Here is a 26,311-nt window from a genome sequence, read left to right as displayed (position 1 = left end):
GGCATTCCATTTATTGAATAACGTCGTGACAACCAAAATCTCAGGATCAAAACTAATAACCAGCAATGTACCAAACTTAAATCTGTGTAGACATGGTTGACGTGATGACGCACAATCTTTGTTTTCATACCGTGCTTTTATACCACAAATCCGTGCACAGCGGCTGAACACCAGTACTGTCTACCGCCTGAGTCACGGAAAAGTTCCGGCCATGCCAGCTGTGCTATTGTGCGGCACCTGTGGCCTGCGTATTAATTATGCACAGGATCTCATCCACCCTATCATTACGGGCTGTTGGAATCTCGCGCCTAGAACCGCCCACTGTCGGCGCTCGCTTGTTCTAGTGGTTCTCGCCGCTGCCGCTCGTAGCGCTGATGTTCGCGTGCACATGAGGCGTCGATCTGTTCGTTAGCACTTAACCCGAGCGTGAGCATCAACCCGCACAGAACCGGCGCCGGAAAAGCAGCACCGACCTACAGCTGTAAGTACCCACAAATTGTGAAGTGTTTTTGTGTAATGACGCGACAAGAGGTACCCAAAATAATGGGGGCATTTAGCTGTGTACGTAGAGCAGACTATATTAGTGTTTTATACCAAGAATTTGGAACAAGTGCAATTTTGTAGCGATTTGTTTTTCGAAAACTGGGCGTTTCCTAGGGCGAATAAGTCGACCCAAAACGCTGAAACTGACTAAACTTTGCAAAATAGTTGATTTTCAGTGTGTATTCATGTAAGATTTTGTTTACACACACACACACTTTTTTCCCCATCATTTATGTGAACTCCGTAAGTACAGGTTTATAGGTTTTCTACTACGTGCCACAGCAGTTACTATACACTTTCTGTAGCTGAGATTTCTTCAAATTTCGTCCTGTCAGTTATAGTGAAATGACCGTGAAATAAAGAAAACTTAAAGAAATAAAAGATGCCTAATTCATAATATGAGTAGTGAGGTCATATTATCCTAGAAATAGGAGTGTGTGTGTTCTTTCGAGACAGCTTAGACAACTACTGAAAGTGTCAACGAATCTTTGAAAGTTTTCCTGCAGTGTTATTGCAGTACTAACGTGCACTTAACCAACTCTCGGTTGTACATATGGCACGAAGCCTAGATAGTAACTACAGTTATGCAATGAGATGCCTCATGTTACGTGTGCTGGTGGACATCGGACGGACACGTGGCCCTGAACAGTCGGGAGATGAGTCAAAGATCAATTAACTGCAAAGTGCCGACCAGTGCGTCGCATGTGACATTCGCGAGAAGTATTGATCCCTTCTCTGCTCGCATGTGACTGAATCTGGGTGACAGGCGACCTTGGATAAGCATCTGTGCCCTACTAGTTCATAAATCGTATGAGTGTCATTAGTCACTATGTAACGTGACAGTGGCGTGTTCGATCGAAGTCTGACGAAAAGCACGCCGGCGAAGATACTTTGTCAACTATGCTTTAGAAATAATTCGGCCAGTATTTAACATGATGCCAATTTTTGTATATAGTTGTGGACGCGTTTTTGCTGATCTGCTGACGGTAAAGTTGTTCACGCGACGTGGGTTCCTAATGTCGGGAAACTTTTTCGTTAATAGCATGTGACCAGTGTTAGATTACGTTAGACTTAATACCAAGATATAGCTGGAAAGCCACAGGAATTCAATAAAAGAATTTAGAAATCCGTTGTCCTACTCTAACCAAAGCGTGTATAATAAGGAAATTGAAAGAGTTTAGCTCTTAATGCTATTCTGTGGGAGGTATTGTCGTGTAACTAAAGTTAAACGCTCTGTCGTTAACGGGGCGCCAGTCAATTGCGTTCTACGACCACCAGCGAATGATATTGCACCTAAGTTTGACGTTACATTCATACGTTAGCCAGAAAGCTGAATTAACTCTGCCGTTTCTGAATCTTAGAGCTCATAATTATTGTGCTAAATAAATACCAAGACCCAAACGTACTGAATCTCAGTACTAGTATCATTGCTTGTTCTATAATAAGTACAGAACAATAGACAAACTCACTTGAATAGTTCTGGTCTATCAGTGAATTCTGAGTGGATGTAGAATACCGTTGAAGTAGGCAGTGAGATCGGGTGGTCTGGACGCAGTGAATCAATGTTAAATGGGCATTGGAAATTTTTTTATAGCTGTTCTTAACATACTCTAAATGAAACCTCTACACACGCGCCCTAATGGAGCTATGGTGGATTGTACATAGCCGCTCAAAAGTCAACGCTACACACACAAATATTTGCATTTGGATAACATTTCACCAACCATCGTACTAGAACATAGATTCTAGAACAATATTTCTCATAACTGTCAACGTTACCAGTGAAGAGCTAACTTGCAGCTAGTAGATGCTGCAGTAGCGACGTGCAGTGTCCGCTTCAGTTAATTCATGTATAAATTGACTTTCCAAATTCCTGAAGTTTCTTGACCATTATCGGGTTTATGAAAAACGTGCGAGTGAATGAATCGATGATAAATCTTTCTCTTAAAGATTAGAAAGTACGTTTAAATAGGAATTTCTTTCTCTTGGATACCAGTTGACATCGTCTTGCGGTAGGGTTTAGAAACGTGATGTTCCAACATTGTGAAATCCTCCCAGAAAACTTGCTAGACATCCAGCATAAATTCATAAAATTGGCTGTCTAGCGGCCAGTAATGCCACAGACGATTTCAGCAGAGAAAATGAGCAGCCCTCTTAGATGATTTGCAGAAGATGTTTCTCTAGTAATCACAATGCTTTGCAAAGGAATTTATAAAAGATATCTACATCGCGCCAAAAGTGACAGTGAATCCTAAACATTAAAGTGAGGTGTTCCACAGAGTACTAATATTCCATTAAATTTCGGTTATACGATAAATGACATAAATTTAAAGGTTGTGACTTCAAATAAATAGCTACGTATAGAAATTAGAAACAGCTCAAATTCAAACCATCACATAGGAAATACTGTGGAGAAGACAAACCAAAACCTGTTTTCTGTTTGGAACGCTCAGATGAGGCAAATCTGTTGTACGTGCTCTTCTGGAATACTGCTGTTCGCTATGGAATCATTACCAGCCAGGATTAACGAACTATATCAAAGAAGTTAAAGCGTCACCTCGAATCGTTTTATCGTGTAGTAGTGGAACATGTCACGGGAATAAGCGAAATGGGAGTGGCAACCATTAAAACGTATTATTCGTAGTAGCGACATCTTTCATGAAATGTCAACCACCAACTTTCTCCTCCGAATGCTAAAATATTGGCTCCGACACAATAGGGAGAAAATACCATCATAATGAGAAATCGGACCTCGCACGGAAAAATTTACGTGTTCGTTTACTCATTTGCTAGGAGTATGTGGAACGTTACAGAAATGGGCTGAAAATCATTCTCCGAATTCTATCACCTTGGTGTTAGTTGCAGATATAAATGATTGTCCACGTTTAGGTTGTAACGACTATCATCAGACCATAGTTTAACCGACCCACATGAGAATCTGGTGCTTGAAGTCGTTGTGAAGTAATCTATGCGGTACACTGCGTTGTGGAAATGATTATAATCGAAACCTGTAACGACCAATAGGAAGAAAATAACTGCCATTTATGCTAGCATCTAATTGTCATGTTTAAAACAATCGCTTATCTTCCAAATGTTGTCAAAATGTTAATTTTTGTAGTGTAAGTGGAGAGACTAGTTTTTGTAATGTAGGTGGAAAGACTTTCTCGAGCCAAAAGAACTGCTCCTTACCGGAATAGTGCAGAGCCGTGTGTATTAATTCGATTTACTACCGCTGATGTCGATTTTCTAATCGATATATAACTTTGGATATTGTTCCGGCTTCCCCGGCGGAATAGCTTTGACATAGTTACACGGAAGCTCTGACAAGAAAATTTTCACTTAATGCCTTTGGAGTGCTGTCCACTGTTAAAATACCTTAAAAGCGGCTTCTTATATTTAGGTAGTGGTTAGTTCCCCCACTAAAAATCTTTAATTTCTGTAGTATAAGTATAAAGTATTGAAATGGATCAGTGATTTGTAAAGAACTGAATAATTCAGCTAAAGGATAAGAAAAGCAAGACACGAAGGGCATACAGTGTAGCCACGCTCCTCATTTAGGGGTAATCTGTCTCGAGGTGTAGGTGATGGGCATAGAAGCAAGTTTGTGCATTGACGCTTGACGCGTTAACACAGATGATTTAGAAGGAAACATGTGGACTTCGGCTCACATGAACGCATATTGTAGAGAACTTCTCTCCTCCCCCCCCCCCCCCCCCCCCCCCACACACACACACACACACACACACACACACACACACACACACACACACACAGGATCTATATTTTTGTGTGTAGATTTCAAATTTCACAACTTCCGGTCCGGATAATAAAGTGGCTTGACACCTGTGTCTCGGAAGTGGCAGAGAATTCTCTATAAATGCAAGCTAAGTTTTGGCACAGGGTACTTTCATCTGAGGACCTGGCCTCGTGGATTGGCTTAAGACCTAACTGGTAACACTCCAGCCAGGTGAACGCGGACATTCCCAGGCTTGAACATCCCTGCTATCACTGACAAATCAGATATGGTTCGTATAAGTCCACAGGTAGAACCAAAAAATCGCAGGAATAATGGAAGACAAAGGAAAAGACGTCTCCACCAAGCAAAAATTAAGGCAGACTTCCCGAAGATCGGTGTAAACTACTGAAACATTTGCATTTACAAGCTCACAGAGCCAGTCTTCAGGCGTGTGTTCAGTCGAAATACTACATGAAATACTGATATTGCTGACTGCACTCTTCAATCTAATTTTACGTAAATTGTCAAAGATATAGGTTTGTTGATATTACAGTTCTTAAATTAACTGCTTGGTGCATGTTCACAAGTTTTCGGACGAATACTTTTCGAATTGTCTGATTTGTATTTCGAGGTTCTGATATATCGATGCACGAAGTACTGATGTAAACAAATTATTGTATTGAAACATTTTAGTGAACTGTGGCAAGTTAAATGTGCATGAGTAAGTAATATTTGCAGTGAGTGGGTTTGATAGAAGGTAACACATTCCCCCGCCCCCGAACTTAACCCTGGGACCGCTCTTTTACCGCTCGCGACGTTGGATTCTGAATTTCTATGATTTCCGGTGGAACTTAATGTGTTAAAAAGCAGCCATAATATTTTGATAGAAATAAAGTTAATGGGTCAGATCGACCGTATTTGTTGCGGAGTTAACGAGAAATGACAAATGTACACCAGCTAATAAGCAACTACGTACGCGGAACCCGGGTTACACAGGGTTACATGCGTGTTACGTGTAAAACTGTCTGCTATAAATTCTTGGGCACTTCAGATCTACTCCTGATCTGTGTGCAGGAAATGATGCATGCAGCCACCTTGATGCTGACACTTTATCGCCGAGGCAGAATCCTTTTCCAAAATATATTTATCATCAAACTTGTTACGGCGCTACGTGGCCCTCGTTTTTTATTTTACTTCGTTATTCCTTACACGATACTACTACGATATAGCGTTTTCTCATAAAGCACGTTATGTGTCTGCCTCTATTTGCTATGTGGCTGCTTCGGGAACTTTGTGCATAAAAGCGCAGTTGTAGGTCCTGTGTGCTAGTAGACACGTGGTAGTAAATATCACTGACAGTCTGCTTCACGGATAACAGCACAGGACATACTGTTTGTCTAAACAAAATAGCTAACCAAAATATTGACGTGTAATAGAAGTAAGATTAAGACTCTTCTGGGGAGGGGATAAATTGAAACTAGTTTTTTAGAAAATAACCGTTGTTGGAGGCCGTGTTATTAGGAAGTATCCTGTGTGTGTGTGTGTGTGTGTGTGTGTGTGTGTGTGTGTGTGTGTCACACCTGCGATGCGCGGGGTGCTGTGTTGCTAGCGTGTCCCTCGTGGACGGAAAGGAAATTGTAATAGCGTGTGTTTGGTGCGCATCCTGCTGTGGCAGAAATTTCAAGGCCAGGACTTCACTGCCAGCGGTTGCGTCCACAACCCGTGCGAAGTTTGAACGTCGCTGTACACAGGCGCTTTAGCAGTAGCACAGGCAGGTTCTTCACTATTTGAAACTTGAGGGCACAGGATTGGAACTGATTTTTGAATCGCTGCGAAGTTGTCCAACTGCAGTGCAGCAGTCCAGTTACTTTTGGCAGTGTTGCTTTCGAGCAATCCGCATTTCCAGTAGTCACTCAACTAGCACTAAGAGCTCCAATGCATTATAACTGGCAATGTTTCCCTGTAATTCATTGGCTACGTATAGTTCTTTGTAAATTGGGCTAAACGCCTTCAGTTGATTGTACAGTTAACTATCAGTTGGTATCTGTACCGTGATTGTAAGTTAATGTTCGCTACATACAGTTTTGTGTAGTGTTCGTGACGAAGTGGCCGTGGTGATAGAAAAAGCAGCAGTTCGTCGAATGTTTAACTTGGGCTATCGAAAGGCACGCTCTTTCTTCACGGATGAGGCAAGGCTGACACGTTTATGAAGCAAAGCGCGTCGTTGACGATAAATAACATTGTGATATATTATTGAAATTCACTCTAAACTGATCAATAATATTATAGTTCGAAATGTTGCATGATGTTGCTGTGATAACTGTTGTACTCTGTTGCAACCAGAAAAAAGGATGAATGGAAAACTGGTTAAAGGAGAGTATCAAGGTTGAACGACATAAGGAACTAGAACTTCGTGCGTGGATCAAAGGTTTGATACATTAGTAGAAATGATTGTCCCCGTAGTGTCTCCATGTATTAGCCCTTTGAGACGTTCAATTCCCCTTCCAGGTATCTAGTGTACACCCGACGTTCTTATCCAATACAAAATTCTCACGTGCGCTCTGGAAGTGACATCGCGCGATGCAACTAAACTTCTCGTTTAGCCAAATCCAGCACTACGTGGCTGATTGCAGTTAAACAATATTCTATAGCAATTCCTGTGTAATTGTTTGCTTTTGAGTATCAAAATAATCCACTTGTAACTAATACTGAGAGGATAACCATCAATTCTGTGGAACATAAGTGCCACCTATAAAATTTCTTGTGGCGTGACATTTCGAAACATCAACTCGGACATCTTAACTTTGAGTCTTGCACTCCCGCTCAGTGTTGTCAGTCGAAACATTCACGATCTGAAGGACGCGTATTGACTTAGTGACGAGCTGTATTCACGGACCCAAAATATTCTCAGTATTGTTAATAAGTACTTAGAATGCGAGATAGTGTATTGACAGTTTAACAATATTAGTCATTCGGATGGACTGTTTCTTGATTCACGCACACGGTGATAAAAAATAGTTTTGAGGTAGTCTTTGCACAGGTTGTACCTCAATTTCTCAAGCGCTCTTCTAACAAGTTTTTGTATGTATATGTAGGATTAGTCTTTGTAACACTTCAGGATGATCGATGGAGAATTCACTAAGGCATTGTTTTGTCTATTAACCTGAAAATATATCATTAACTTCACGAATTGCACAGCAGCGTCGAATGGTTGTACTAAGTCATATACCGTAGATGTACGCAGTGACTAGTGAGATATATGCGAAATTCATGTCAGTCTCACCAAATAAAACGTATACACTGTTTTACGGTAAGTACATGAACATATCCTCGCACTGTAGATAAAGTTGCTTCAAAGCCTTCTATAACAATTTTGTTAATGTTGTTTGCCGATATTACAGCACTAAATTTCACGCATTTGAGTGCTCTGCCTGTCGCCAGAAACTTAAAGGTTACTCTTAATGTCTCGTTGACTGCGATTGCCTATCAATATATTTTTGCTTCACGTCCTCAACATTAATTTATCGTACGGTGCACGACTCGTCTTAGCTTATGAAAGCTTTCGGGTCCGTGATCCATATATTACTTAATGAATTGAGACAAATCACTCCGTATTTATTCATTCTCCGGCCCGTCGTATTTCTCTTGTTTCTTGCTGTCTATAGCTAACACAATTGCCGAAACGTTTTCTTCTGGGCGGTCGACAACTTCATCTTGAAAAATCGCCTTGTCAGCTGACGATATTGAGTCGCTTCAATTTATTAGACTTGACAAACTGGTAGTCCCAATAAATACTGAACGCGGAAAGCCTCTTAGAATTAACCCGCCGCTACCTTGAAAACGACAGAGCTGACAATATTTTTACTGTCTCAAACAAGTTAAAAAGCAATCGGCGGACTCTTTTGGTGCGGCGAGGACTGGATATATGAATTCTTTCCCGAGCGAATTTAGTGTCGTAGTAGCCTAGCAGCTGCTAGCCCTGGTGCATTCCGCGTCTCTTCTTCGCTTCCCCCTCCCCTCCCTTCCTCTCATACCCAGTGGGGACCTTTCGCTTGAGGTGTCATGTGTAGCGTGCGGCCGCATTCCCTAGGGAACTCGTTACTTGGCTACGCAGCTAGTCGGGTCAAGTTGCCTGTGAGATGCGAGAGCGCATGCGCTTCTCTCTCTCTCTCTCTCTCTCTCTCTCTCTCTCTCTCTCTCTCTCTCTTCCGTGTGTCAATACAAGGTTCCTGAGGTTCCTAATAAAACTGTAATCTGTGCTAGACATAGACATAGCGAGAGCTACATGGCTTAATTTACGTATGTCGTCAGTCGCGGTTCGCGGTTTCCATACTGGGGAAGGCTGCGAATGTGTGGTCAAATTCTCGACTGCCGGAGAGTCATAGCTATTGTGCCGTTCAGTAGTCTCAAAATACGGTTTCTGCAGTTGTCTCACGCACACGTTGCGAAAAGCGTTGTCCTCAAGAAAGAAAAACTTGCAAATAACGCACTTCAGCAAGTAAGTTCGGTAGCAACCGAAAGCAAAGACACGTGTTTAGTGCCTTTATTTTATCTAATGGTTCGTGAAACCACAATTCTAGTGCACTTTCAAAGGATAGAATTGCCAATGCCAGAAACAATTATCGTTTAACGCAATCAAAATATTAATATTGAAAGTTGGTTACTGAAAAATCTAAGCAGAAGATTCATATAGGGGTTTTAAGTTCAGCCGCTATCAAGATTCTCCTTCGTTGTAAGCAGCGGACGGCGAAAATCACTTAGATATTGATACGACTCCCTTAGGCTCAGCTTTGACGCTCATAGCTGTAGTTTGTATAAACAGGCCTCCCAACCTCTTAAACAAGGTTACTGGCATTTCAACATGGAGCATTGTGTCGGCTACCTGACTGGAAAACTTGACTGGATGTCAACAGTTCCAAAAATGTTGACTTGAGAATACCTCATGAATAATTATATAAATCATGGAAAACTGTCTTTGGGGCGGCTCGAACTAGTTTTCAGCCAAGAGCTCGACTTGGTCATGTATGTATCTAACACAACAGTTTAGAGTATATACGAATGGAGATAGTACTGCGTGGTAGTTTTCTTACATATCTCGCAATATACACGAGTAGGTCCATTTGTTTCCCAATACAGTCTGAAAACCGCTATAACATCTGTGTATTCACGGTGGAGGAAAACAATCTGCCAAGTGTTAGTGCAGACTGAGACTTCGGGTAGAACAAAATTATTCACATTAACATAAGAAATGCGCCGATGTGGAGTAACAGCATAACAGCCAACCAGAAACGGGCTTGAAGTTTTTCCCGTCATATGTTGAAAAAACCATAAAGGGAAAATGTTTAAAATTGGTTTTTCACCATTGCCTTAGTTCGCACTTACTGATCTACTGTACTTGTTACAACAAAAGTTCATTAATTTTCACTGAGCATAGCAAAATGTAAATTTTACGCCCTTCAGACCTTTTAACGTAGTTAATTTCTCGAATCTTATCCTGTAAACGTCATAAAGTCGCGTCCAATGTAAACAGCCATGGGTAGGAATTTTTAGTGTTCGTGGCGTTGAATATCAGCTGAAACCGGTATCTTCAGCTAATTTAATTGGTAACTGCGCTCTTGTCGCCGACTGGCTGCCGTTTTATGGCTATAGCTATAAAATGGTTTGATTTCCATCCTATGGTTATTGGGGAAAGTTTTCTCTATTTGACTTCTTGTTTTTCTGTAACGTGTATAAAGCGTTCCACACCCGATCGACCGATTCGGCTATCCGGTCGCAACCGTTGTCACTGCAATAGTTAGCTTGCGTGTACCCTGCCACACATGACCGGTTACACCAATCAGTTTCAACTATGTAACAGGGGTCGCCAAGTTACGGCTCGTGGGCCGCATCCGGCCCGCTGGCGGTTCTTACATGTGCTCGATAAAACGTATGGGAAATGAGACGTTGTGACACAATTTAAAATTAAATATTCTTAGAACGAAAGGCGACCTTAAGTATTTTCAGAATAGGCCTCCTGGCTGCTCTGTGCCTTAATTTTCCCAGAGTAAATTTTAAATCGATTTTAAATTGATGGTGCGGTCCGCGCTCGTCAGTTTGTTAGTTATCCGGCTTGTTGCGAAAAAAATTCGGTGACTTCTGCTATATAGTATTACGAACGCCACTATGTCGAAGAGGTGTTACGAAAAAACGAACTGTGTGTTTAGCGGCTGTGGCAGTTGGTCTCCGTATCTCCTCAAATACTTTAAAAAATAATTTAAAAAATAATTGTAATAAAATTGTTTTGAAACACTTTCTTCGTAACTGTATTTTACCTTGCGGAATTCATTAAATATTTCACTGACGCCAAGCGGGTTGTGTAAGTCTTTCCAGTGTACTAATATAATTCTTTAATTTATTAGTCCTCAACTCCTTTTTCATACCTTAGTTTTATACTTTAACTGCAAGAACTAACAGATTTTTACTTTATAGATGTTTGTTTGGAAATGTAAACAGTACTGCTGATTCTTGATATAAATTATCTGAGGGAGATTCAGATTATATGGAATGACAAGGGCCTCGAATGTAGTTGTACCAAAGTTTTGCTCTAAATATTTAAACTAAGACGTCTACTTAATATTACGGTGCATCATTCGCTTTAGAAGTTGAAAAACTTACTAATTCGTCAGATGCAGCCCAGTGTATCGTGAATATTTCTATGAACTTCCCATCAGTTCTACTTCTACAGCCCAAGTTTCAAAACGCTAATCAACGCTGTAATAGTAAATGCTTTTCAATAGGTGAATATGTATGGAATCGCATATATATCCTAAACTGCTGACCCTGTCCCCCACCACCATCAACTCCTGCACCCTCTGTGCTCCTGACATCGTACCCCACGTTTGACCTTGTGATTCGTTTATTATTGAAAACTAAACCTTAATTAGGAATAAATTGCTTAAAACGAATGGGTAAATCAATCGGTGTCATTTCTATACTGAGCATGATACCGACATCTCCAAATGCTGGATCTTCGAGAATAGTAGCTTCAATGACAGTATTTCACATAGCTTTAAACTGTAATTGGGTGAGATTACAAATTTCACAACCAGTCTCATTCAGTCAGCTTATTTTAATCATAAGCCGATAAGCCATAAATACGATTTTCCAGTTTCCTATATAACCGTCGGAGACGAAGAAAACACCATCTTGTGTGTAGAAGTTGTTTGACCTTTGTGTGTTTATAGGGAGAAAGAACACACGAGGCGTGTTCCCTCATAGAAATCTGCCGCCTGATTACACAATCATTGAATAAAGCACACTTCTTGACACTTGAGGGAACCCATCATAAATAAGGTTCTTTCCACTTTTCATCAACTTTCTGCCACAAATCGTCAGTAATGAATGAAGGTTGCACACTTAGTCTGTCATACACATTCATACGGCCACCTTGAAAAGCTCTTGCTCATTTCAGTGCCATCCCATGACTCGTGTTTTCGCCATACATTTCACTGACGTGACGAATTTGACGCTTTCACGCTTTCAGCGCTAAGAAAACGAACACAGTGCTTATTTCAGTCGTCGGGATTCTCAAGTGGAGGAGGCATTTCAAGTACAAACGTAAACACGGCGAATGGCTATCAAAGCTTGCTAAATTCCAGCCGCGGAAGTACAATACGGTACTTCAAAAACACGCCTTGTATGTGGGACACACACTAATAGTTTGCATGCCCTGCTATTGCAGTTCAAAATGACTACGAGAAAGGAAACAAAATCACACTTTTTCACAACACTGCATTTTATGTCTCGCAGTCGGATTTTATAGAAAAACTGTACATTATCTTTGAAAAAGTATCGACATCCGGTTCCCCTAACCATCCTAGAGGAATCAGATTCAGACCATGGCTAACGTTAGGTCCGGCACGCCCACCACGGACGCATCGCTTGGCGGGACTAGTAAGAGTGCGATGGGTAGATCACATAACTAATGAGCACCGCTTAACAGCGTTGGTGTCTTCGTAGCTATTACCCCAGGTTAGCTGGGAAGCTTTTGGCGTGTGTAGTCCCCTCGTGCCGGGCCCCTGGCCATGCCAGGCAGACCCGTGACCACTATGGAGAAGCTCGCGGAGCAGCCTTCGCGACCCTCCGACTCTTGCACTGCCGCCCTTCGGGGAGAACCGCGTCGGAAACGCCGCTCGTCCCGGCCCCCTGTCGCGCACAATGCTCCGCCCACCTCGCAACGGGCGAAGGATCGCTTGAATCGCGCCAACCGCCACAAATCGCCGGTGGACACCACCGGCACTGAAATCGATCATGAAGACTGTCCACCGACGATTCACCTGACCGCCTAGTAATTGATCTTTCTCGTAGTGAGGCGGCGAACACATCGGCTCTGTCTGACCACCACCCGGCTGTACCTGCACCTCTTTCTACGCCGTCCCGCCACCGTGGCTAGTCTTCTGGACACCCTGACCCAGTCGGAAAGTCTTCTGGCCGTCGCTCCAGACGCCCCTCCGCCCACGTGGGCTGTGGTGGCAGCGGATCGTGTTCCGATACCCCCCTGAAGGGGACGCCGCACCGGATGGTCCTGTAGATGAGGAAATGGCTCATGCTCCCGACCCCCCCCCCCTTCTCGAAAGATCCCGTCAAGCCCTCTGAAGAAAGAGAAGATACCCCCCCCCCCCCCCCATTGTGGTATATAATGTCACTAATTATACGAAACTGAACACCGAGCTCCAGCGGCTCATCGTCGGCCAATTGAGAGCTGTTTACGAAAAAGATCATGTGAAATACCTGCTGGACAGTAGGGACGACTATCTTACCATTCTCGATTTCGTAAAATCAAAGGCGATGCCTTACTTTACCCACCAGACTTCGGATAATCGCCGCACCAAACTCGTCATCAAGGACTTGCCACCAGAGGTTACGGCAGAGGTGGTCAAGGAGGAACTGCTTCGACTCTATTTCGAAGATCCTTTGGTCCACCAGTATAGCAAGAGGAATCCTGAGACCAGGGCACTGATCCCCTGCCCTACCCACGTCATCTCCCTTTCCTGGAGGAAGGACATAGAGCGGATTTACCAAATGCGGTATCTTCTGTACATGAAAGTCCAGATTGAATTGTACGAGGGCTGCAACGGGCCAGCCATCTGTCGCAAATGCCAACGTTTTCGACATGCTGGGAATTACTGCTCCCTGCTGTTGCGGTGTGTTAAGTGTGCTGGCCCACATTTAGTGGAGAACTGCACACTCCCTGCTTTGGAGAAACCTACCTATGCCAGATGTTTGGGAATGACGCATGATCCCCACCACATGGCATCCTGGGGGGGGGTGCCCTGTTTACCAGAAGGCACTGAAGTCTTCTCGTCCACCCAAAAAGAAACAAAGAACAAATTGACCTCCCCCACCACTACGGGACATGACCAACTATCCTGTTTTGCGGGGTCAGCCTGGTGCACTGTCCTCAGCAGCCACTCTGGTACCAGCCGGCTCGGTGGTTCCTGTGCCCCTTCCTGCCCAGACTCCTCCTCATTGTCTATCTTCCGTGACAGCTCCCACTGCTCACCAACTACAGGAGCCAGCTGCAGCTCACTCCAGTCCATTTGTGGCTCTATCTCAGCCCTCTGCCCCTATCTCCACTCTGCCTGCTACTACACCTGCACCTGCGCGCCATAGGTGCAAGCAGACCACCTGGTACCCTCCCCGAGTGGTGGAGACTGATGCGTCCTTTCGGGCGGACATGCGCGAAATCCTCCAGGTCATCCCCTTTCTCACGAAACCCCACGCCTGGACCGTTATTTGTGACACTGCACAAAAAAATCCGTAAGTCGGAGGACGGTCTCTCCAAGGTCATCGCCCTAGTGGAAGAGCTTAGTCAAATATTGTTGTAATGGCGAATGGACCTCCACACCACCACCAGCCCCCCCGGGATCTTGTCACTTGCATTTTTAATGCCAATGGCGTGTAATGTATGAAGACGGAATTGAACACCTTCCTCCATGACTATCGTGTGGATGTTTTACTGATCACAGAAACACACCTCAAACCGGCAGACGATTTCCGCCTTCGCAACATGGTGTGTTACCGCTCTGACTGCCTCGACCGCCGTGGTGGAGGCACAGCTGTATTCCTCAACAAAGCTCTTGTTCATACCCAAGAGACACTCCAGCCAATGGAACACATAGAGGCCACAGTGGTTACCATCTCCACACCGTATTTGAGCCCAAACAAGCCACTGCTGGAAGCAGACCTCCGCACATTGTCATCCTTCGACAGGCCCATCATTGGGGCAGATCTCAATGCCAAGCACCCAGCGTGGCATTCTCGCGTGTCTAACCCCAATGGCTGGCTCCTCCTTGACCTGGCGGATACTTTAGCACTATCAGTCTATGGCCCCCACGAACCTACCCATATCACAGTCTGTACTAACTGCCAGTCAGACGTTCTGGATGTGGCCATCTTCAAAAACATCACCGCTCAGTTTTCACTGGAAGTTCTCCACGAACTGGCCTCTGACCATGAGCCAGTACTCTTGCACCTCACCAATGCTGCCCTTTCATTTGATGCTCGTTCCACTGCGACCCTCACCAATTTGGACAAGTTTGCCAGGGTACTTAACACCACTTGACACGACCTCGATTTGACAACACCGGCCAATATAGCCCATGCTGTGGATTACCTTACCGCCAAAATACAGAAAGCAGTGAAACTCTCCACCTCCACTGCACCTCGAAATTTAACACCCCTGGACGACTTGCCCCTTCTGTTAAGAGAGCTGAAGGTGCAAAAGAACCGCTACCGCCAGAGGTGGAAGCAGTTCTGTGACCCTCAGGACAAACGCCAAATGAGACGCTTCCAACGCGAATTCAGCCACCGGGTAGCCGAATGGAGGTCTGAACAGTGGGAGGACAGGATGTCCACTTTCCTACTCCACCAAAAATCTGACTGGGCTGTCATTCGCACCCTGCGGCGTTCTAAGCCAGCGACTGCCCATCCTATTCGCACAGCAGCGGGCTTGTCTTATGATACCCTGCAAATCGTGGAAACGCTGGCAGATGCGTTCGAGGCCCAAAACCACCCTCTGGTCCAGGACCTTTCTCCGAACGAACTACAGGAAGAACATGAAGTCCTGACAGCTGTTGCTGCTTTCCGCAACTGCCCACCCCAGTCTGCTCCCCTTCTTACGTCCATGGCGGAAATTCAGCGCATCCTTCGACAGAAACATGGCCGGTTGGCCCCTGGATTGGACGGAATTTTAAATGAACATCTTTGCCACCTTCCCCGCGAACCACTCATCTTGTTCACCAAGATTTTAAACTGTTGTCTCACATCTGGCCTTTTCCCCTCAGTTGAAACAAGCCAAGCTGATTGCGATCCCCAAGAGGTTCAAGGACCCTACAGTCCCCACCAACAACAGGCCCATCAGCCTCCTAAACGCTGTGGCGTAGGTCCTTGAATCTGTGATCCTTCACAGACTTTCCCAACCTCTTGCAGCAGCTGGGACGATCCGTCCTGGATTCACTTTGCACCTCTCTGCTGAACTTCAGATCCTACGGATCACTGAACACATCAGCAAAGGCTTCAACACTGCCAAGTCGACAGCTGCCGTTTTTCTGGACTTGCAAAACGCCTACGACAAGATCTGGCAAGACAACCTCGTATACAAGATGCTGATGCAGACCTCTATACTGGATATTTATGTCAAGATCGTGGATGACTTCCTCCGTGGTAGGACTTCCCTAGTGGCTTAATGGGAATGCGTTCTGGCATTCGCAAATTGTCGGCAGGCACTCCGCAAGGATCGGTGCTCTCCCCCATCCTTTTTAATATCTATGTCAATGATATGCCGGTCATCCCCAAGTGCCACCTTGCACAATACGCTGACGACGCAGCACTATACACCACTGGCCGCATTACTGACGCCATCGTCGCCCGCCTCCAGCGACAGGTGAACGCCACTGTGCCGGACAAACAAAATGGCTCTCAATGCCGCCAAAACTACGTCAGTTTTCTTCACGAAACGGCGCCCAGTCCTCCGCCGCAACATCTCGATTGCAGGTGTACAGGTGCCCTGGTCCCTGACAACCACCTATCTCGGGGTCCAAATGGACCACAAGTTGCTCTTCCACTGTCATGCGGAGTATGTCACCAACAAGGGGCAAAAGCTAACCGGGGCTTTGTACCCGCTCTTCTGCAATAGGGAACTTAACCTGCATACCAGGCTCCGCATTTACGTAACAGTTATCCTGCCTGCCCTCTCGTATGGATCTGCTGCATGGGCCACAATTAGTGTCACCAGAATGCGGACATTGCAGCGCCTGCAGAACAAGGTGCTCAGGTGGAGCCTGCACGCCCCGCCACTCACGAGAATTGTCACTCTCCACGAGGAAGCGGATATCGTCCCCCTCAAGACGACCATACGCAACAACGCGCGGTGGCTCTGAGAAAGTGGATGCCTTGCGGGACACTGTCCATGGGCTACGCCACGTTGGGACCACACTTCCACGCCGCTGGCATCGACATCTGGTTCCCCTAACCATCCTAGAGGAATCGGATTCCGACCATGGCTAACGATAGGTCTGGCACGCCCACCACGGACGCATCCTTTGGCGGGACTAGCCCCCATTCTACGTCCAATACTTTCCAATCATACATGCCCATGTTAGGCTAAATTTTTCTGTCTGACTCATGTAGTACTGTCACCGTCAGAGGCTGTTACAGGACTAAAAGTCCCACCGCCACACCTCCAAAGTGAATTGCGGTGATGCTTTATTGTAACATACCACAAAAGAAGGTAGCATATGTTCATCTGAGCAGTGATTATCTGATTGTAAGATAAAACCGTGGTTGGTGGGTATTTTACGGGTAGTTTGATAATGTTGGCCCCAAAAATTTTGTTCAAACCATTCTTTAACCGTTTAACATGTGAGTACAGATGCGGTAAGAGAATTTCAGGATTGTGATGCGTTACATTGTGCAATGTGTCCGGGAATAGCCGGCCGAAGTGGCCGTGCGGTTAAAGGCGCTGCAGTTTGGAACCGCAAGACTTCTACGGTCGCAGGTTCGAATCCTGCCTCGGGCATGGATGTTTATGTCCTTAGGTTAGTTACGTTTAACTAGTTCTAAGTTCTAGGGGACTAATGACCTCAGCAGTTGAGTCCCATAGTGCTCAGAACCATTTGAACCATTTTGTCCGGGAATTCCCCGATTTCTCTGCTCTTGCTTCCGCTGTTGTTTGAACTGGTATGTCACAACTCTTAAGTATACCGGTACTAGTCATTTGTTTTTCTTGTGATGGTATTCACAGTTTTACCACACTGCTAGATTGTTCTGATAGTTATTAAACTATAGTGCATTTATTACACTAAAATGGATAAGTGGTTGCATAAAGCAAGTGTCGGTGTGAAATCTGTAGACAATCTGCATGCTCCTCCTAAATCTGCTGTCTAATTTTCTTGAAACTAATAATTTATAAATTGATCTTATTGAAAAGTACCATAGTGCCCAAACATCGCATTCGAATAAGAAGTCAAAGAAATTCAAAACAATTTGATTCGGTGATTCCTGTTTAGCTCTTCTGAGTGAATGTGTTCGTAACGGATGAGCAACAAACGCAGGGATGGACTCCACTTAGTGTATGTGATAGTATTTTATCACCTAAATCTGAAATTTTGAGGCGCACAGTCTTCTTAACATATTAGTAAACCAAATCGGTTGCATCTACTTATAATATACGGTATCTCCAATGCTAGGTAGTAATGCCGACAACATGAAAGGAGCAGAAATAAAATTAACGCTTTGTGCTGCAAATAATTTACCATTCAATACCTTGGACACATTGATTCCTCTCTGTAAGAATGTCTTTCCTGATTAAACAGTTACTCAGAAGATTGCTTTAAAGTGCACGAAATTGTAAAGTGTTACGAAGACTGTTAGGTAAGTCAAATTCAGAGTCCTTGTATGATGAACGCACCCAGGTGCGTCTTTTTCACTGATTATGGATGAAACTACTGATCTGGTACTAAACAGTGTGCATTATACAGTCTTGTATTTTAATATGGATTCAGGCCAGATCAGAACGAGTTTCCTTGATATGTTCGAAGTTTTGTCGTATACTGCTGACGTCTTATACAAGGCAATGATAAATTCTTTGAATCAGAGGTTATGGTTGGAGAGCACTATTCGGTATTTTCGAGCGTAGAGACTTCCTACATGTAGCTTATATTAAATACTCGTGTCATGATTCATCTTCGCGCTTCAAAAACGTTTGACCTCAGAGGCGTCGGAAATTTGCTGACAAACTTGGGTTCTCATTTCAGTAGATGTTCTGGTAAGAGGGACACAGTTAAAAAATGTAGTGTTTTTCGTATAATGTTGTCCTTCTGCAACTAGACATGTCTGTCAAATCGTAAGTAGATAGTGAACTGGAACAATATAACGCACTTATTGCCTACCTTCGGAATGTTATGGAAGAGCCATCTTCATCTATAGAACATGTAAACTACCAACAGCGCATTTACATTGACAAATTTTTAATTCATGTCGTCTTCTGTTATCCCTTCTCTGTCTCGGTTGAACGAGTGTTTAGCACCCTTAAGGGGAGCCGGAGGTGCCTATGCTGCCCATGTTAAAATCACTAAGTTTGAGGAACATTTATGAATAAACTACCAAATAGAAAAATTTGAATTTTTTTACATATAGTGGTTTAGTATTGCAGTTATGACAGAGGGATTTTGGAGTATCTTTTCTAGTTTCCTTTCAATTTTTTTATTAATGACCCAAATTTTTTTGCAAATAATTGATTTATAATTAAACTGAAATGAAACTACTGAACATATTGCCAAATGGCTGTGTTACAATGTAAGTTTGACCACTAGGAGTGCTGTATAAAAATTTCATCTCTCTAGCTTGAATGAATTTTGAGAAGTTCCTTATATTCGAAAAATTCTAATTTACGGGAAATGGCTATCAAAGTTTCTCAATACATTCCTGCACTATAGGATGGATTATCAGGGTGGTCTTCATCCTCCAAAAGCTTCCTCTTCTGTCTTTTCCGGCCTGTTGTTTCATCATACTTCATATGCCTTTCTCTCCTTTCTGCTCCTCTTATCCTTTCTGTCAATATTTCTTACTGCTCGTACAGTGTTCACCTCAGCTGTAAATCCTAATGCCTTCAGAACTTCACACTTCACACTGTTCCCTTGGTGGTAGGTTGCTATTGCATCATAAATGCCAAAGTGCAGTGTTTTTATGCTTACAAACACCCTTTTAGGAATCACTTTCCAAATAAAATTGTTTACGCTCTCATTAGGATTCTGTGTCTTTCCGTGTAGACATTTAACAATTCTGGCTGTGCTAAGTCATGAAAAATAGGTTTTATTGCATTTATCACAGCTGCTGGCAAACAATGTTTGTGATCATAGTCCTTTTCTGCATTATAGGCCTATTTGCACCAGGAATCTTTTGGGCACAGGTTGTGTTGAGGGTATTCATTGGAAGAGGCAGTATGAAGGAACAATGCCCACACTGCTTTTCGCATGTCACTAACATTACTACTATTTTGCCTTATAACATACCGATAGTATCTCTGTAGACGTTCAATCACCTAATCAGTAAGCCTGCCTCTCCCTCCTATTGTCTTTCCATCACTGAACTTACTTGAACCCAAAGTTTGTTTGAGCCTTTGAAGCCGTGCACCCATACGCTGTTGCACATGCCCAATGCATTCCAACTTTTCAGCTACAAATTCATTTCCATATGGTTTCAGTTCCTCTATAGTCTTGAAACCTTTGGAGTCACCATCCCCAAGGTAGTATTTGTACCTAACGTTGTATCTGGGAACTGAACATTCAAAAATTTGTTTCACTCCATCCACTTCCATTGCTCCACTTCATCCACTAAAATTTGCCTCACGGGTTCCGCTGTGCTCTCCTTTGATTTTATTTTTGCACCTACAATGTATTGATAATATTGCAACATCTATCACTTTTGCACTATCACTACAAGTAGCAGTTACAACCCCATTCAGGGATTTATGACCCCTCTTTTGCCAGGAACCATCTAATGCCACTACCAAATCCCTAGAACCACCGTTCATTTCTACAGATTCCTCCACGGCTTCCTTCATGGTTTTCAAAGCCACATCAACAGAGGATCCTACCAGTTCACAGTAGTACTCAAATTTGCTTGGAGGCGATGGAAAGTTCATAATACCACAAAACAGTTTACCAGCAGCAGACCCTTTTCCAGTGGATCGAAGACCATACACAAGTCGAACATTCACATCACACTCTAGATCGTCCATTTTCACCAAAGAGACTTGCATGTGAACTGTAGAAAGTCACTTGATACTTGCAACATGCACAGATTATCTTCATCTCACAAGCTAAACCAAAGTACTTTATTTCTAGTCCCACTCCTACACTTGAACACATTTTGCACAGAACACTTTCTTTCAGCACAGAAGATAATAATCCAATATTCAGTACTTCGTTAATATCAGTCACCAACATATTCATGAAATTTGTCACGTCCACCAGTCAGCTTCTTGCTAGAAGATGTCACAGGGCTATGGCCGGCCACGTGTTGCTTAGCAGAAGAACGCACTGTTTCAGTGATTGTAGTATCGCAACTTGGTATTAGTGTTAATTTTCTTTTCCCTACGTTCTTCCTCTTATATACACGGTTACTAAAACGTGGCATCGTAACCAGAACAACGCTTTACACAAGAAGTAAAATACTACCAACAGCCCGCATCTCGTGGTCGTGCGGTAGCGTTCTCGCTTCCCACGCCCGGGTTCCCGGGTTCGATTCCCGGCGGGGTCAGGGATTTTCTCTGCCTCGTGATGGCTGGGTGTTGTGTGCTGTCCTTAGGTTAGTTAGGTTTAAGTAGTTCTAAGTTCTAGGGGACTGATGACCATAGATGTTAAGTCCCATAGTGCTCAGAGCCATTTGAACCATTGAGCCATACTACCAACAACAGGCGCAATACTGAACTAATTCGAAACGGTAAACAGCAAAGACGATGTTCCGCGCTCTTAGCGCTTCATTTGTCACAGAAAACAATGTAGCCAACCCTTGCACACTCGCTGTATACGTAACATAAGGCGCTGTATGCGTAACAGGCCGAGAAAATCCCAAGCAGTTCGCCGGGAAGTCAAGAGAGGGTGTTAAATGCGTTCAGCGGCCGCCCATTTCCTCTGCAGGCGTGGGGAAAATGGTAATAACTCCACTTCTAGGGCGAGTAGAACAATAATTCAAAGTTTACATTAAAGAGGAATGTTCCAATTGATTTTCGGTAGCAAAAAATCGTATTTTTTTTATTTGACCACCTCCGGCTCCCCTTTAAAACTTGGAAATGGCTCGTATGAACAGACTGAAAACTGAACAATAGTAGCACTGATCTCTACAAAAGAAGGGACAGAAGGCGAAGGATATTTCGTTTCAGCCGACAAGATAAATAAGCAGTCCATACCATAGCTCTGCGCCATGGAACATTTCTGTAACTATTATTGAAACGAAGGGCATATGGAGATAAAATCGGGTAATTTGACGATCCTGACGATTGATAAGCATTGGCATCACTGCATCAGAGTATTGAGAGAAAATTTGAAATAAATCTATCAAAGATTCTGCGAGATTGTTGGTAAGAATGTTAAACTATGACTTGTCTATACAGTAAGACGATTAGTTCTTAAACATCAATGGTAACTCCAATCCGTTTCTTGTAAGAGTGTGCTTTGCGATCCCTGGACAGCTATAAATTCTAACACACAGTTCTTAGTCACAACGAAATAACACTACACAATCACGCTTTTGACGAAAAAGTCGCAACCGGGATAGCCACATTGCCACGTCACATGCGATTCATCACATTGCATTGACATTCCCAGCGCTTTGTGACTTGCTCAACACGTGCTCTCTTAAAAACTGAATTCCAGCATAGCTTTGAACGCACAGACATTTCAGCCAGATTTGGTACACGTGGCTTCGTATTTGGAAAAATACTGTATGGGCCAGGTACGCCAAACACCGCTACGGGGGAAAAAGAGAAATTGGTGACTTTTAAAAATATCTGAAAACGACCGATATTAGTGTCGAATAGACTAGTTTTCGATGAACTAGGTTGATTGCCCCCCTCCGAGCAATGGACCTTGCAGTTGGTGGGAGGCTTGCGTGCATCAGCGATACAGGTAACCAACCGTACCGTAGGTGCAACCACAACGTAGGGCTATCTGTTGCGGCCAGACAAACGCGTGGTTCCTGAAGAGGGGCTGCAGCCTTTTCAGTAGTTGAAGGGACAACAGTCTGGGTGATTGACTGTTATGACCTTAACACTTACCATAACGGCCTTGCTGTGCCGGTACTGCGAACGGCAGAAAGCAAGGGAAACTGCAGCCCTAATTTTTCCCGAGGACTTGCAGCTTTACCGTATTGGTAAATGATGTCCTCTTAGGTAAAATATTCCGGACGTAATAGTCCCCCATTCGGACCTCTGGGCGGGGACTACTCAGTAGGATATCAGGAGAAACAAAACTGGTATTCTACGGATCGGAGTGTGGAATGTCGGATCCCTTAATCGGGCAGGTAAATTAGAAAATTTGAAGAGACATGGATAGGTTAAAATTACAGTGGGAATTATTGAAGTTCGGTGGCAGGAGGAACAAGTCTTCTGGTCAGGTGAATACAGGGAAATAAATACAAAGTCAAATAGGGGTAATGCAGAAGCACGTTTAATGTTGAATAAAATGATGGCGCGGATAAGCTTCTACGACCAGCATAGTGAAGCATTATTGTAGCAAAGATAGGCGTGAAGTCAACGCCTACCTAGTAGGTGAATATGGACTGGGAGGAGGGGAGGGGTAAGGAATGAGAGGAAGCCGCCTGGTAGAATTTTGCGGAGAGCATAACTTAATCATAGCTAACACTTGGTTCAAGAATCTTGAAAAGAGGTTATATATGTGGAAGAGGCCTGGAGACACTGGAGGATTTCAGATTATGTAATGGTAAGACGGATTTAGGAATGAGGTTTTAAATTGTAACACATTTCCGGGGGCAGATGTGAACTCTGGCCACAATTTATTGGTTATGAACTGTAGATTAAAACTGAAGAAACTGCAAAAAGGTGGGATTTAAGGAGGTGAAACCTGAATAAACTGAAAGAACGAGGTGGCAGTGTTTGAGAGAGCATTTGTAAGAGACTGACAAATACAGGGGAAAGAAATACAGCAGAAGAATGGGTAGCTTCGAGATGTAGTGAAGGCCACAGGGATCAAGAAGGTAACAATAAGAGGGCAATTACAAAGCCATGGATAACAGAAGAGATATTGAATTTAATTGATGAAAGGAGAAAATTTAAAAATGCAGTAAATGCAGGCAAAAAGGAATACAAACGACTCAAAAATGAGATTGACAGGAAGTGCAAAATGGCTTAGCAGGGCTGGCTATTTGACAACTGTAAGGATGTAGAGGCATATATCACTAAGGGTAAGATATACTGCCTACAGGAAAATTAGACCTTTAGAGAAAAGGGAACACTTGTATGAATATAAAGAGCTCAGATGGAAACACAGTTCTAAGCAAAGCAGGGAAAGCAGAAAAGTGGAAGGAGTATATAGAGGGTCTATACAAAGGCGATGTACTTCAGGTCAATATTATGTAAATGGAAGAAGACGTAGATGAAGATGAAATGGGAAATATAATACTGCGTGAAGAGTTAGAGCACTGAAAGACCTAAGTCGAAACAAGGCCCCAGGAGCAGACATCATTCCGTCGGAACAACTGATGGCCTTGGGAGAGCCAGCCCTGACAAAACTCTACCATCTGGTGAGCAAGCTGTATGAGACAGGCAAAATACCCTCAGACTTCAAGAATATAATAATTCCAATCCCAAAGAAAGCAGGTGTTGACAGGTCTGAAAATTACCGAACTATCAGTTTAATAAGTCGCGGCTGCAAAATACTAACATGAATGGAAAAACTGGTAGAAGCAGACTGGGGGAAGATCAGTTTGGATTCCGTAGAAATGTTTGAACACGTGAGGCAATACTGACGCTACGACTTATCTTAGAAGAAAGATTAAGGAAAGGCAAACCTACGTTTCTGGCATTTGTAGACATAGAGAATGCTTTTGACAGTGTTGACTGGAATACTCTTTCAAATTCTGAAGGTGGCATGGGAAAAATACAGGGAGCGAAAGGCTATTTACAACTTGTACAGAAACCAGATGGCAGTTATACGAATAGAGGGACATAAAAGGGAAGCAGTGGTTGAGGAAGGAGTGAGACAGGGTTGTAGCCTATCTCGGATGTTGTTCAGTGTGTATACTGAGCAAGCAGTAAAGGAAACAAAAGAAAAAATTGGAGTAGGAATTAAAATCCATGGAGAACTAAAAAGTTGAGGTTTGTCGAGGACATTGTAATTGTCAGATGGCAAAGAACTTGGAAGAGCAGTTGAATGGAATTGACAGTTTCTTGAAAGGAGGTTAAAAGATGAATATCAATAAAAGCAAAACGAAGTCAGGTGGTGCTGAAGGAATTAGGTTAGGAATCGAGACAAAGTAGATGAGTTTTGCTGTTTGCGGATCAAAATAACTGATGGTCGAAGCAGAGGACATAAAATGTAGACTGGCGATGGCAAGGAAGGCGTTTCTGAAGAAGGGAAATTTAACATAGAGTATAGATATGTCAGAACATCTTTCCTGAAAGTATTTGTGTGGAGTGTAGCCATGTGTGGAAGTGAAACATGGACGATAAATAGGTTTAGAGAAGAAAAAAATAGTTTTCGAAATGTGGTGCTACAGATGAATGCTGACGATTAGATGGGTATATCACGTAACTAATGAGGTACTGAATAGAATTGGAAGAGTAGTAGTTTGTGGCAAACTTGACAAGAAGGGACCGGTTGATAGGACACGTTCTGAGGCATCAAGGATCACCAATTTAGTATTGGAGGGAATCGTGGAGGGTAAAAATTGTAGAGGTAGACAGATGAATACATTAAGCAGATTCAAAAGGTTGTAGGTTGCAGTAGTTACTCGGAGATGTAGCTTGCGCAGGATAGAGTAGCATGGAGAGCTGCATCAAACCAGTCTGGACTGAAGGAGAAGGAAGAAGACAGAAACAGTAGGTTGATTGGTGACTGTCTCGATGACATTTCACGCCCTGGAAATGAGTATGGGTGGAAAGGGAATGACACCAAAAAACAATAGAAAAGATCTGACGTTAGTTTAAATGTCAGATCTGTAGGCTGAGTGCTAGGAGTTGCAATATTTTTTGTGTGGGAGGGGGAGGGAAGAGAAGGTTGGTGTTTTCGACGATATCCTTGTGGAATATGAGTAGTAAATTGATTCTAACTTGGTACATTTTTCATTCTATATCTAAAACAAAGCTAGAAGACATTCCAGCACCTCTGGCAATTACTCCATGTGATAAAGTATTGTGCTAAACTAATATTGCAGAGATGTTGTGAAAGGTTTTTGCGTGGAATACGTATAGTATATTTGTACTTTTATAAACGTGTACATGTTTTTTGCACTGTATTTAGTTTTCACGTATGGTTTGAGCAAACGAGTACGCGTGGTTGTCAGTTACTGTAAACATAAGACTGTCCACATTAAGCTATCAGCTGTGGGAACTTTACTGCCTTGATGTAATTGACGGAAAGTCATCGAATAAAACAGAAGTGATTTCTGGCGTTCCTCGGGGTAGTGTTATAAGCCCTTTGCTGTTCCTTATCTATATAAACTATTTGGGAGACAATCTGAGCAGCAGTCTTAGTTTGTTTGCAGATGACGCTGTCATTTATCGACAAAGTCATCAGAAGACAAAAAAATTGCAAAACGATTTAGGAAAGGTGTACGGTGCGAAACTTGGCAATTGACCCTAAATAACGAAAAGTGAGATCATCCATATAAGTGCTGAAAGGAGTCCGTTAAACTTCGGTTACACGATAAATCAGTCTAATGTAAAAGCTGTAAATTTAACTATATACCTAGGTATTACAATGACGAACAATTTAAATTGGAAGGAACACAACAGAAAATGTTGTGGGGAAGGCT

The 26,311-nt window shown here is 43.3% G+C and overlaps 1 protein-coding gene across 1 annotated transcript in view; it reads left to right on the top strand.

The window, feature by feature from the left end:
- Nucleotides 1-351: 351 nt before the first annotated feature.
- LOC124789424 (acyl-CoA-binding protein-like) overlaps nt 352-26,311 on the top strand; it is an 87,114-nt gene continuing 61,154 nt past the window's right edge. Inside the window, exon 1 of the mRNA XM_047256769.1 lies at nt 352-481. The gene's annotated coding sequence lies outside the window, so the exon portion shown is untranslated. The remainder of the gene's footprint in view (nt 482-26,311) is intronic.

This window comes from Schistocerca piceifrons, chromosome 3, assembly GCF_021461385.2.
Source record: "Schistocerca piceifrons isolate TAMUIC-IGC-003096 chromosome 3, iqSchPice1.1, whole genome shotgun sequence".
NCBI lineage: Eukaryota > Metazoa > Arthropoda > Insecta > Orthoptera > Acrididae > Schistocerca > Schistocerca piceifrons.
This window is presented reverse-complemented; position numbering and strand designations above follow the sequence as displayed.